This window comes from Salvelinus fontinalis, chromosome 18 (genome assembly GCF_029448725.1).
Source record: "Salvelinus fontinalis isolate EN_2023a chromosome 18, ASM2944872v1, whole genome shotgun sequence".
NCBI lineage: Eukaryota > Metazoa > Chordata > Actinopteri > Salmoniformes > Salmonidae > Salvelinus > Salvelinus fontinalis.
The window spans coordinates 4,907,637-4,922,555 of NC_074682.1; the positions used below are offsets into that span (position 1 = coordinate 4,907,637).

General features: G+C 40.7%; 1 protein-coding gene, 1 long non-coding RNA gene and 1 pseudogene across 3 annotated transcripts in view; 1 reads left to right on the forward strand and 2 right to left on the reverse strand.

Annotated features, from left to right (window-relative positions):
• LOC129815854 (methionine--tRNA ligase, cytoplasmic-like) overlaps window positions 1-3,820 on the reverse strand; it is a 23,146-nt pseudogene extending 19,326 nt beyond the window's left edge.
• A 5,922-nt stretch (window positions 3,821-9,742) lies between these two features.
• Window positions 9,743-14,444, reverse strand: LOC129814839 (uncharacterized). Its single transcript, XR_008753362.1, has 2 exons — window positions 13,988-14,444; window positions 9,743-13,104 (listed from the first exon to the last, which is right to left on the reverse strand). It is a non-coding gene; the product is annotated as an uncharacterized LOC129814839 (long non-coding RNA).
• Window positions 14,428-14,919, forward strand: part of LOC129814838 (rho GTPase-activating protein 15-like) — a 67,702-nt gene continuing 67,210 nt past the window's right edge. For both annotated transcript variants that reach the window (XM_055867914.1, XM_055867913.1), the window contains exon 1: window positions 14,428-14,762. The gene's annotated coding sequence lies outside the window, so the exon portion shown is untranslated. The remainder of the gene's footprint in view (window positions 14,763-14,919) is intronic.

A 14,919-nucleotide genomic window follows, 5' to 3' on the forward strand; every position in this document is an offset into this window, starting at 1 on the left:
CTGCAGGGAGAGCATCTAGCCACCTGCATGCGGCTCTCCATCAATGGCTCCCCCATCAAGGAGCTCAATTACAGGAGGGTGTTGGAAATCTTTTTCCAGACGCCCAGAAGAATAAAGTTCTCTGACAAAGGCTGTAATTTCAAAACAAGGTTTTTGTCCGAACCTGGAAAGAGATTTCCAACACCCTACTTTTGTGATTAACATGAATTAGTGGGCTCTAATTCAAGGTCAGTCAAATGTTCCTCTGTTAATTTTGTCAAGATAAACTTTTTTTTATTTCAGAACGAAGGTCTCTGTTATGTTTCTTTAGACAGCTGCAGCACTCAATGGTTTATTTGGGTTTTTTTCCTTGTAAAAAGCTACGAGAACCAATATTTTCAGTACTTATACATATTTTGTTATGGGGGTGAGGACCCCGGAACCCCCCAAAAAAGGTGGGACCAACCCCTAAACCCCCACTAACTTTTCCCCCACAGCTAACACATTTTCCCAGAGGAAACACTGGTGTGTGCTAAATAGTTTTTCTTCCTGAAAAGAAAAGAGATGGGATAGCATCATCCATTTCACAGTCTATATGGATCGGTGATGCTATCATCTCAACTTTTAAGGAGAAATACTACTTAGCTTATAAATGCATAACAACACGTTGATAGTCTGTTGGTGTGTAACTTGGTTGTGTGTAGCCTGTTTACAGTGTGTGTGTGTGTGTGTGTGTGTGTGTGTGTGTGTGTGTGTGTGTGTGTGTGTGTGTGTGTGTGTGTGTGTGTGTGTGTGTGTGTGTGTGTGTGTGTGTGTGTGTGTGTGTGTGTGTGTGTGTGTGTGTGTGTGTGTGTGTGTGTGTGTGTGTGTGTGTAGCCTGTTCTTTACTTGACTTTGTCCATGAGGTTGATGTACTGCTTCAGCTCCCATCCCACCTGGGACAACACTCTCTTATCCTCCTGCTGAAGCCCCATAGCAGGGACACAGTTCTCAAAGAACTTACTGACAAACACCAGCTCTGAGAGAGGGACGAGGGAGGGGAGTGAGAGAGAGAAAGAAAGAAAGTGAATAAGAGTTCATCACCTCCTTACCATTCCGAATGTGTTGACTTCAGCACTTAGATAGGCCTAAATGATTCATTCCAATACTTTATTTTATTAATGACTTAATATAAATTAATCAGCTACTAGCTAGCTACTTGAACTACTTGAATAATAGATTAGTAATTTCCAGGTTTCGATATTCCGTTCTTGGTACTCTGCTTTCTCCTGACCTGGGAAAACTCCTGACCCTTCAGTATCTGAGTTCTAGCTTTCTCCCTAACCTGTTGATGAAGTCTTGTCGAAGCCTTAGCGCTCTCCCTAGCCCTAGCTCTAACGCTCTCCCTACCTATGTGTTATATGAAGGACTGGTTCTACTAACCTGTTGAGGATGTTCCTCAGGTTATTGAGCAGTTCAGAACTGATCTTCGTGGCCATGTCGGCCCAGGAGAAGGCAGAGTCCTGTCCCTCGAGGTCGGAGGAAGAGCAGGTAGAAACGCTACGCGTCAGATGGGATGCCTGTGTCCTTGGCCGTGTCACCAAACACACCACGAATCTTAGAGAGCTTGTGTCCTCATAGTTCAGGTACTCTGAGCTAAATTCATATAGATTGATTTAAATTAAACTCCTTGAGCAGCTGTTTATAAGCTCTTGTCCAGAGCAATTAACAATTCAAGTGCATTCAACTAAAGGAGGTGTAAGAACCACATAACCAGCGTTGCAAGTCTTCGGAAATCGAGAATTTAGCAACAATCACATAGCTAGAATAATAACATAAGAATTGTGCTTCATAAATGTACTGGACTGCCTCTGGTCTATGTGTGTGTTACCTGTAGGTACCAGGTGGATGACCAGAGCAGGGGGACACAACACCGTGTAACGGTTATACAGCTCTACCTGGCGGTCAAATACAGGAATGACATGTTATAATACAATTCCATCTAGCGGCAGACAGAGGAATGACAGGTGTGAACATGTCTGGACCAAAGCAGATGTTGAGCGGTTGGAAATCCCGCTCATCGCTCATGGCTCATGGATGCGCACCACTTCATGTGATTTCCTACCACTCCGCTAAAAATGCTCTGCGCTCACAGGGGGAAAAAAACTGCTGCTCCAAATTCACTCCATTCATTAAAATCACAATTTAACTAACACCCATCTATTTTTGTGACTACCTGGACCTACCAATTTTTTTTTAAAGTATTGAAACCAAAGCATATGGATTTGAATGAAAACTATTTGAAAGCATTCTAAGACAGAAATGAGGCATGCAAGACAAGAAAATAAATCACTCCTTGCCGTTGTGAAACAAATGACCAAACGCCTAATCCTACTAACTGAACTATCATAAAAGCATTATAACAAATTATGAAGAGTATTTTCCAAACCATCAGAATCAGTCCTACTTGTCCGAAGAGTAGGGCTAGCGGTGGATTTGGCAACTCTCACCTCCTCTCCCCCTTTTCTCTGTATAACCGACCAAAGAGGACCACAATGGGAAAAAGGCTTTGTTTTGTCTTCAATGATTTGTAAATAAATCAAATAAAATCAGGCCTATATTAAGCATCTGAATACTGATCTAGGATCAGTTAATTGCCTTTGAGAGGATAATGAATATGATTATAGACAGGGGGTACCTGATCCTTGATCAGCACTCATACTCTGAGACACTTTATGAATACAGGCCCAGATCTCTTCTCTTACCTCAGGGCCATTGCATGGCTGTGTGCCTCTACCCTGACACTGGCCGTGGTGAGGAGCTGGTTGTCTCTGCATGTACGTCTTCAAAGCCTCAGCCATCAGTCCCTTCCCCGTCTGGGCTGCTGACTCGCAGGCTGCCTGCACGCCCACACGCTCAAACCAGTGCGGCACCTTCGTCTGCTCACCTAGTGTTATAATATAACTCTTCGTTTAATACACTTAAACTAAACTACTGTAGATCCATTATTGACTTTAAAACACTTAACACTCACCTGACACCAGACTGCTGTCCGAGAGGATTGGGTAGAGGGCCGCCCAGAGAACAACGTCTGCCAATTTAGCTATCTCCTACATAAAAACACAGAAGTTGAACATACACTGTCTCAAAATGTAGGGCCGGTTTCCCAGTTAAGCCTAGTCCTGGATTAAAAAGCTATTTCAAAGGAGATTCTCCATTAAGCATGCTTTTTAGTCCAATTACTAGGCTTAAACTCTGTCAGGAAAACGAGCCCTTAGAGAATTATACATATATTTTTCACAAAGATGTGAAGGTGTGTGTTGAGTGTACATACAGCAGTGAGAAATGGTGTGGACCTCTTGATCTGGTCCAGGTAGCTGAGGTCCCTGTAGAACACTGGTAGCTTTGGTTCCTTTCCCCTGCAGCACCACCATGTGGAGGGCTTGCACCAGTGCAGGCTGGAGAGACAATAATAATAATAATACATTAATATTTCACAATATAATTGTATTTAATTCAAATAAAATAAAGAACCAGTGATAGACACAGACGTTGCTATCTTGCAACATGATAAAAGTTATGATTTATGTATATGTTCAATATACATGTTTAAGCTGACATCAGATATCCAATATACAGTTTATTTATGGATGGTCAATGCTTAAATAAGCAAAGAGAAACGAGAGTCCATCATTACTTCAAGACATGAAGGTCAGTTAATGCGGAAAATGTCAAGAACTTTCAAAGTTTCTGCAAGTGCAGTCGCAAAAACCATCAAGCACTATGATGAAACTGGCTCTCATGAGGACCGCCACAGGAAAGGAAAACCCAGAGTTACCTCTGCTGCAGAGGATACATTCATTTGAGTTACAGAAAATGCAGCCCAAATAAATGCTTCACAGAGTTCAAGTGTGTGAATCAGGCCTTCATGGTCGAACTGCTGCAAATAAACCACTACTAAAGGACACCAGTAATAATGAGAGACTTGCTTGGGCCAAAAAACACAAGCAATGAACATTGTGGAAATCTGTCCTTTGGTCTGATGAGCCCAAATCATTGTGAGATGCAGAGTAGGTGAACGGAAGATCTCTGCATGTGTGGTTCCCACCGTGATGGTGTGGGGGTGTTTTTCTGTTGACACTGACAGTGATTTATTTAGAATTCAAGGCACACTTAACCAGCATGGCTACCACAGCCTTCTGCAGCAATACGCCATCCCATCTGGTTTTCGCTTCATGGGACTATCACGTGTTTTTCAACAGGACAATGACCCAAAACACACCTCCAGGCTGTGTAAAGGCTATTTGACCAATAAGTAGAGTGATGGAGTGCTGCATCAGATGACCTGGCCTCCAATCACCCGACCTCCAATCACCCGACCTCAACCCAATTGAGATAGTTTGGGATGAGTTGGACCGCAGAGTAAAGTAAAAGCAGCCAACAAGTGCTCTGCATATGTGGGAACTCATATGTTGGAAAAGCATTCCAGGTGAAGCTGGTTGAGAGAATGCCAATAGTGTGCAAAGCTGTCATCAAGGCAAAGGGTGGCTACTTTGAAGAATCTCAAATAGAAAAATATATTTTGATTTGTTTAACACTTTTTTGGTCACAACATGATTCCATGTGTTATTTCACAGTTTTGATGTCTTCACTATTCTTCTACAGTGTACAATGAGGAGGTGTGTCCAAACTTTTGACTGGTTAAAATGGATTCAAAAAATTAATGGATAAAAAATACACACTACCGTTCAAAGGTTTGGGGTCACTTAGAAATGTTCTTGTTTTTGAAAGAAAAGCAATTTTTTAAATCCATTAAAATAACATCAAATTGATCAGAAATACAGTGTAGATATTGTTAATGTTGTAAATGACTATTGAAGCTGGAAACGGCTGATTTCTAATGGAACATCTACATAGGCGTACAGAGGCCCATTATCAGTAACCATCCCTCCTGTGTTTTCCAATGGCACGTTGTGTTGAGAAACAAACACCTCCCAAGTCCTCAATTGGCAGCTTCATTAAATAGTACCGCAAAACACCAGTCTCAACGTCAACAGTGAAGAGGCGACTCCGGGATGCTGGCCTTCTAGGCAGCCTCTTCACTGTTGACGTTGAGACTGGTGTCTTGCGGGTACAATTTAATGAAGCTGCCAGTTGAGGACTTGTGAGGTGTCTGTTTCTCAAACTAGACACTCTAATGTACTTCTCCTCTTGCTCAGTTGTGCACCAGGGCCTCCCACTCCTCTTTCTATTCTGGTTAGAGACAGTTTGCGCTGTGCTGTGAAGGGAGTAGTACACAGCGTTGTATGAGATCTTCAGTTTCTTGGCAATTTCTCACATGGAATAGCCTTCATTTCTCAGAACTGTGCAGTCTGGTTTGCTTAATATAAGGAATTTTAAAGGATTTATACTTTTACTTTTGATACTTAATAATATTTTAGCAATTACATTTACTTTTAATACTTAAGTATATTTAAAACCAAATAATTTTACTCAAGTAGTATTTTACTGGGTGACTCACTGTCACTCGAGTCATTTTCTATTAAAGTATTTTTACTCAAGTATGACAATTGGGTACTTTTTCCACCACTGCCTAAAGTATATTTGCCAAATAACCCCCCAAAAATGAAGCTATGAGCTCCATTTAAAAATGTATATTTTTCAAAGAATAACTGCTCTTCCATGCTCTCCACAAACACAGCAGTACATAGCCTTCTATGCAAAGAGTAGTAACATAATAAAACTTCAGTGTTTCCCCTATATGCATTTAGCAGTGGTGCACCACCGCTGCTAAATCGTGACAGCCACTAAATCGCGGCCGCCACTGCAAAAATAATAGTACATTTATTTTTCGTAAACTTAAACGACTACAACAAGATAATGTAAGAAAAAAAGATAATGGATATTTTTACAATATCTTTGAGAACTAACAATCACCAAAATAAAAACTAGACAGTTAGGGAGAATTTAAAATTCCCCAAATGTCATAGGGCCCCTCCCAATGATTTTGTTATGTTTGAGTCACTCAGATGGCTTATGCCTTATGCCTTGTTCTTATGCAATCGCAAAATGTGTATAATAGAAGGAAATTGGCTTTAAAACTGAAACATTTCTCTCTGCCCCATGGCAAAATGTGTAGACATGCGGGAAATTAGCTTTAAAACCGCAAAATTGTCTCCGCGGCCAAGAAGAGGGCCTCTAAAACTGTGCCATTGTCCATGCCCACAACCCCATCCCCCACTGGCTAGCATTTAAGAGGCCAGCAAACACGTTCCTCACACACTAAGAACGTATTTCCTCCAACGTTATAATGAAAAGGTGCCTCTTGGTCCCAAAACACACGTTTTCTGGAGACTTGTAGGAAGAGTGCTGATGACGTCGCCAACTCCATGCGCTTTCGGTAGCCTGATTGCTTCCAGACTGAGGAGAAATCCGCACACAATGCCAGATCTGAACACAATCAGCCCACAAAGTGACTTTTGTGCACCTAGACCCGTCTTTTCAATGCGCTCTTTTGTATTCTGATAGCAGAAGTCACATGTAAGTGTCAAGTGTAGACACAACCTAAGATACATGACGACTAACGATAATACGCACATGCCAATTTAATTCCACCCATTTATGCAAAATAACCTATAGCCGGATAAGTATGATGGTCAAATGCATTTACATCGACTGGTATTTCCATCAATGAACTAAAAGCATTATTTTGCGATTTGATGTTCCAAACATATTGCTCATTGTGCCTTTAGAAAGTATTCACACCCCTTGGCTTTTCCAAATGTTGTTGTATTACAGCCTGAATTTAAAATGGATTAAATTAAGATTCTGTGCCACTGACCTACCACAATACCCCACAACGTCAAAGTGTGGGGTATAAAACGAAATCTTTACAAATTAATAAAAAATGTAAAGCTGAAATGTCTTGAGTCAATAAGTATTCAACCCCTTTGTTATGGCAAGCCTAAATACATTCACGAGTGAACATTTGCTTAACAAGTCACATAATAAGTTGCATGGAATCACTGTCTGTAAAAATAGTAGTTAAGATGATTTTTTAATGATTACCCCATCTCTGTACTCCACATATACACTGAGTGTACAAAACTCACCTGCTCTTTCTTTGACATAGACTGCCCAGGTGAAAGCTATGATCCCTTATTGATGTCACTTGTTAAATATGCTTCAATCAGTGTCAATGAAGGGGAGGAGACAGGTTGAAGAAGGATTTTTAAGCCTCGAGACAAATGAGACATGGATTGTGTATGTGTGCCATTCAGAGCGTGAATGAGCAAGACAAAACATTTAACTGCCTTTGAACAGGGTACGGTAGTAGATGCCAGGCGGACCCTTTGAGTCAAGAACTGCAACGCAGCTGGGTTTTTCACGCTCAACAGTTTCTCGTGTGTATCAAGAATGATCCACCACCCAAAAGACATCCAGCCAACTTGACACAACTGTGGGAAGCATTGGAGTCAACATGGGCCAGGATCCCTGTGGAACGCTTGCCACCTTGTAGAGTCAGGGCAAAAGGGCGGAGTGCAACTCAATATTAGGAAGGTGTTCCTAATGTTTGGTATACTCAGTGTATGATTTTTCTGATGGTAACTTCGGATCTCTGAATGTCAATGTATGATTTTGTTCTGTAAAGGTGCCTCAATTCACACTCATGTCTCTGTCCTCCTCAGCTCAGCCCATTGTTCCAGAAACTAGAGGAAGTTCAGATTGAGGCTCTGAAGAAGCGGTTTGGAGGACAACAGGTCAGTACAGTGGTAAAGATGATGGTAAATGTTATCAGGCTAAATGCTGTGAATGAGAATGGATTTCACATGACTGGGAATACAGATAGGCATCTGTTGGTCAGATACCTTTTCAAAAATGGGCCTCACAATGGGCCTCAGGATCTCATCACTGGATCTCTGTGCATTCAGGTTGCCATCGATAAAATGTAGTTGTGTTTGCTGTCTGCAGCTTATGCCTGCCCATACCATAACCCCAAAGCCACCATGGGGTGTTCTGCTCACAATGTTGACATTACCAAACCGCTCACCCCACAACGCCATACATGTGGTCTGTGGTTGAGGCCGGTTGGATGTACTGCCAACTTCTCTAAAACAAAGTTGGAGGCGGCTTATGGTAGAAACATTTACATTGAATTCTCTGGCAACAGCTCTGGTGGACATTCCTCCAGTCAGCACACCAATTGCATGCTCCCTCAAAACTCGAGACATCTGTAGACATTCCTGTCTTGAGATAATTTGCTTTGTTAATCTGTCTCATTCTGGTGCCAGTTTTGGAAAAGGCTTTGCCATTGACCTGGGCCCGGTTTCCCAAAAGCATCTTAAATCTATGTTCATCGTTAGAACATTCGTAGGAGCATCGTTAAATCTCTGTGCTCTTTCCCAAAACCATTGTTACTGGCGTTGCACTTAGACCACTCGTAGAACAGCTAAGTGGGTCATGTAATGCATTTTTACCCTCCCGGGTAATTTTATACACAGAAGATCTCCGCTAAACATGGTTTATCCATCTCTATGTTACCGGTGATAACTTCAGAACCAAGTTGCCAACGTCTTTGAAATTGATACAAACTAGCGACGTATAAACATATGATTCAAATGACAGAGATGACTGCATAAAAATATAGACAGAAGGCTACAGGCCTATTTCAATCATACTGAAAGACATTTCATGTTCAATCAATTGAGTTCTATTTTGCTCCTTGTAGGCTACGGTCTGTAATTTCTCTCAATCTATTTAATGATGTGTAGGCTAACATATGTGCAATGATGTACTATCAGTCATTAAGTAACTCATGAAGCATGAAGCAATATTTGCAGCCGTAGGTAGTAATATCTCTCTAGGAACTGATCCATCATCAGTATTGCGAAATAATTCTAATGTTAAGGTAAGATTTTACTGGATGAAGCTGATCCGAGAGCAGGACTCCTTTTCTTTTGAAAGAGATGTGTGATCTTGTGTGCCAGCTCTGCAGTCGTGTAAAGTACTTAAGTAAAAACACTTTAAAGTACTACTTAAAAGTCGTTTTGGGGTTATCTGTACTTTACTATTTATATTTGACAACTTTTACTTCACTACATACCTAAAGAAAATAATGTACTTTTTACTCCATACATTCTTCCTGACACCCAAAAGTACTCATTACATTTTGAATGCTTAGCAGGACAGGACAATGGTCAAATTCACGCAAATTCACGCACATATCAAGAGAACATCCCTGGTTATCCCTACTGCCTCTGATCTGGCAGACTCACTAAACACAAATGCTTTGTTTGTAAACGATGTCTGAGTGTTGGAGTGTGCCCCTGACTATCTGTAAATTAACAAAAACAAGAACTGTGCCGTCTGGTTTGCTTAATATAAGCAATTTGAAATTATTTATACTTTTACTTTTGATACTTTTACTCAAGTAGTATTTTACTGAGTGACTACCTTTTACTGATTTTATATTAAAGTATTTTTACTTTTACTCAAGTATGACAATTGGGTCCTTTTTCCACCACTGCCTAAAGTATATTTGCAAAATAACTAAATGTTTTTTTTGAAGCTATTTAAAAATATAACTTTTTCTAAGATTAACCTCTATTCCATGCTCTCCTTACATAAACATGCAGCAGCATATAGCCTCGGTATCTTTACTTTTACTCAAGTATGAATATTGGGTACGTTTTCCACCACTGCAGCTCCGTGACTGATTGATAATATTTGGATCAATTTGTCATTACATGCCCTTCAATCTGAATATGGATCTTCTGATCTGAGATTGGTTCAATCAATCAAGTTTATTTTATATAGCCCTTCGTACATCAGCTAATATCTCAAAGTGCTGTACAGAAACCCAGCCTAAAACCCCAAACAGCAAGCAATGCAGGTGTAGAAGCACGGTGGCTAGGAAAAACTCCATAGAAAGGCCAAAACCTAGAGAGGAACCAGGCTGAGGGGTGGCCAGTCCTCTTCTGGCTGTGCCGGGTGGAGATTATAACAGAACATGGCCAAGATGTTCAAAATGTTCATAAATGACAAGCATGGTCAAATAATAATCAGGAATAAATGTCAGTTGGCTTTTCATAGCCGATAATTAAGAGTTGAAAACAGCAGGTCTGGGACAGGTAGGGGTTCCATAACCGCAGGCAGAACAGTTGAAACTGGGACAGCAGCAAGGCCAGGTGGACTGGGGACAGCAAGGAGTCATCATGCCCGGTAGTCCTGACGTATGGTCCTAGGGCTCAGTTCCTCCGAGAGAGAAAGAAAGAGAGGAGAGAATTAGAGAGAGCCATGATGTTCAAAATGTTCATAAATGACAAGCATGGTCAAATAATAATCAGGAATAAATGTCAGTTGGCTTTTCATAGCCGATCATTAAGAGTTGAAAACAGCAGGTCTGGGACAGGTAGGGGTTCCATAACTGCAGGCAGAACAGTTGAACTGGAACAGCAGCAAGGCCAGGTGGACTGGGGACAGCAAGGAGTCATCATGCCCAGTAGTCCTGACGTATGGTCCTAGGGCTCAGGTCCTCCGAGAGAGAGAAAGAAAGAGAGAAGGAGAGAATTAGAGAGAGCAATCTTGATATTCCACACTCATGAAATAGGGCCTTACATTGTTGATCTAGTTAGCTAGCTAACATCTGTCAGATCTGACAGGCAGGCTGCACGAAATGAATGAATGGCTCTTTACAACAGTACCGGTAAGCCTTGTTCACATTGGCAGTTTGAAGTGACTCGAATCCATTTTTTTCCGCACATCAGATTCAAATCTGTTCTTTGTCCTGTAGTCTGAACAGCCAAAAAGCACATGGAATTGGATATTTTAAGCCACATTTCAACACACCTAAGTAGGTGGTTTGAAATAATAATCAAATCTGATTGCTGTCCATGCGACTTGTGTCTGAATGGTCAAATCTGATTTCTTTTAAAGGGAGCCCAAATTGAGCAGGTTCATCCATTATAAGTACTTGGGTATTTGGATTGACGATAAGCTCTCTTTTAAAACACACATTGAAAAACGGACACAGGAAAAAAAATTGAGAATTAAGAATGGTTTCTTTTATAGAAATAAATTCTGCCTCACTTTGGAAAGTAGAAGGAAGATTGTTCTTCCAGTACTTGATTATGATGATATAACCTATACTGAACAAAAATATAAATGCAACATGTAATGTGTTGGTCCCATGTTTAAGATATTTTCCATATGCACAAAATGCTGATTTCGTGCACAAATTTGTTTACATCTCTGTTAGTGATCATTTCTCCTTTGCCAAGATAATCCATCCACCTGACATGTGTGGCATATCAAGAAGCTGATAAAACAGCATGGTCATTACATAGGTGCACTTTGTGCTGGAGACAATAAAAGGCCACTCTAAAACATTCCACAATGCCACAGATGTCTCAAATTTTGAGGGACCGTTTCTGCATGCCGATTGCAGAAATGTCCACCAGAGCTGTTACCAGAGAATTGAATGTTCATTTGTGACCGACTGCCTTGATTTGGTATTATGTAAAAACATTTGAAATAGTGTTTTTTACATTGGAGAAAAGCAAATACATAGAGTAACAAAATGGTACATCATACACTGCATCTGAGGAACAATGGGAAAGGAATTCTGCTTTGAAAGTTGATAAACGTGTAAACTCACTTTTGAGAAAATGGCCTTTGAATGTTTTGGTACCTACTTGAGAGCTCTTCTTTGTCTAAACCCATTCAGCATCGTTCCCACCCTCTTAAGCTTTAGCCCCACCATCTCTTTAAGGGTTGATCTGAGCGTTCTGTCCTAACAACAACAGTCAAGCACCCAAGCTAACTGGCTAACGTTGGCTAGCTTGCTAGCTACTTCCAGACACAAATGAGTGAACAGCTCACTGACTATTTTACTCGCGCTAGCAAAACTAGTTAGGCTGTTTTGATGTTATCCAGAGCGTTGGTGACTGCAACTGTGCTGCTGGCAACAATTGACGTTTTTTTGCCAATATTTACTGACACCGGCCATATTCAATGGGTGTTGAGCGTTTGTAAATTCGTCAGTTATTCTGCGCTCTGGCACACTCAGACAAGAGTTCTCTGAAATCAGAGTAGATAGGCAGAGTGAATTTACTATCAACAACTGTCACAGTGGCATTCTATTGAAATGGTTACTTGCATAGTGGATGGAGTCTTTTGTTAAGACATGTAGCTAGGTAAACGATGAACCATAATCCCAACTCATGACGTTACTACCCTGCATTAATCTGCAGCTAGCTAACCAACCGAGTTCAATGTTAGCTAGCTAACATTAGGCTATAACTAGCAAAGCAAATGGCTGAGATACGAAAAATAAGATCATACACGTAACGTTAGCTAGTGAGCCAGCCAGCTAATGTTAGCTAGCTAACAGTACACTAACTGGAAATGAAAACAAATTTGTCAAAATTAGAAACATGTAATATCCAAAAATGTAGCTAGCTAGACTATTTTACACGTATACATCCTGGATGGACGCTTCTCCCTGTCATGGATGCCATGGTTGCCCTTAGTTTGAAGACGTAATCCGGAGACAAGTGTTTTATCCATCTCCTTAGCTATCATACTCTAATTCCACTGATTTCAATACTCGGGTCCTCCAGAAAGTGGAGAGCAGCACTTATTCAGTTCTACTACGCAATATATATATTTTTTAAAGCAGCGATAGACAGGATTACCTACACTGACCAGCTCAAATAGACATATGTGCTATATGGCAGACCAATCCAAACTCATCTCTCGCATGTCCAGCCCACTCATTATATCAGCCAATCATGGCTAGCAGGAAGGTTGCTCACTTTTTCTGTAGCTAAACCAACTAAGCTCGTAATTTAACCATTTTATTCATATTTACAGATACAAGTTTGTTATTAAGGCACATGAAAGTTTAGTTTACGTTCAAATGGCTCTCCTGTGAAGTAGTGACCCGAGACATACACCAAGTTACCTGAAACCAGTCACATTTCTCTACCATAAGCTGACTCCAACGTCATTTTAGAGAATGTGTCAGTACGTCCAATTGGCCTCACAACCGCAGTCCACATGTATCCACGCAAGCCCAGGACCTCCACATCCAGCTTCTTCACCTGCGGGATCATCTGAGACCAGCCACCCGGACAGCTGCTGAAACTGAGGAGTATTTCTGTCAGTAATGAAGTCCTTTTGTAGGGAAAAACGAATTCTGATTGGCTGTGCCTTGCTCCCCAATGGGTGGGCCAGTCTCCCAAGAGGGTGGGCCAATGCCCTCCAAGGCCCACCCATGGCTGTGCCCCTGTCCAGTCCTGTGAAATCCATTGATTACGGCCTAATGAATTGATTTCAATTGAATGATTTCCTTATATGAACTGTAGCTCAGTAAAATCGTTGAAATGTTGCATTTATATTTTTGTTCAGTATAGGACATATAACATTAGCTCGAGCCATCAATCAATTAATCTGACTAGTAATAACTCAATACCATGTGTTGGTAAGCAAACAAGGCTAACTGATGAATAACATAGCTAGCTAGCTAGCTAGCTGGCTAGCACCCCCACAATTTTCGTACACATCACTGCATTTTGTATAGTTCTGTTAGCTGGTAGTCTCTGACTACCAGAAGGGCTCAGCATTGGCTACGTTTTGTATATAAAGCGGTTCTTCAGAAACTCCCCCACTACCTCAGCTCAAGTATTAATTGGAGATCCAGCAATTTTCAGACCTGCTCTCTGGACTGGCTAGTTCTGGCGGTCCCGTGGGTCTCCACTGAGCTGGGGAAAATGTGTTTCGTTTTTATGCCACTATCTCATGGAATAGCCTTCAGGCCATCTTGAATCAAGTCTCGCTGGTCCCCATTGGACAGTTTATATACATTTTTTTGAGGGAGATAACGTTAATATGTAATAGTTTTGTATTCATCTTGTTGTATTTATTGTATTGTGTTGTTGTTTTGCTTTATGTTGTACTTAATTGTGTGTTCATGTTCACAGAGCACCCTTGAGAATAAGACCCTGGTCTTATTACTTTATTACCATACCTTCGTGGTTGACATGTTAAACTTCACAGTTGACCCCGTTCTAGCGCTGCTAAAACCTCCACACAGTGCGGATTTCGTCACTCACGAACAGTTCGATTTGGCCGCCTGTATTCAAATGCTTTTGTGTTGAAATACGTAGCTATATTTGACTCGTTAAAGGACTGAAAAATCAAGAAATATAAAGAAAGATATGACAGCATGAAACTGCCGGTGACTTCATGCAAACACTGTTCAATTTCCCTTTTGCAAATGGCGCATATTGTAGTATTCTAAAGCATACCACATCCATAAAAGCGATGCAATCAGACTCTACATAAAACTACAAATTCTATCAGTATGAAAATTAATTTATCGACAACAAACTGACACGCTAACTTCCCCAAATTCTGATTGGTTAATGAGAAATCACATGGGACTTTTCAGCCAATCGATGGCAAACTACGTTGATGTACTGTACCTAGACATGTCGTTTTATCCGAACGAGAATTAATATGATAACCAACAGGTTTAATTACAGGTATTAATATTACAAATCTATAACCGTGTTCACATTTTATACACATTGAAACAAGCCCTCACCAATTTGTGAAGCTACAATGGATTTCACTGCATCACATGATAGAGGATAACTTGACCAAGGCAGAAATAGCACACATCACTGGAAGCTGCGAGTGCGATCATTTCTGGACATCGTTCGCTCGCTACTGAATGGTCCGGATCAGTTTTTTTTATTGCAATAATAATTGATGACACTCGCCGCACCGACCTCCTAAAGGTGAGAAACGGTTTTCTTGTAAATGTTCTAGTATTTGGAGACCCATATATGGCAAGTTAAAAAAATGAAAATAAATGTTCAAAGTAATTTAGAAAATAATAATTTTAAATTATGTCAGTTATCTAAGTTTTTCTAAGTAATGTTGCTGTACTTTTTT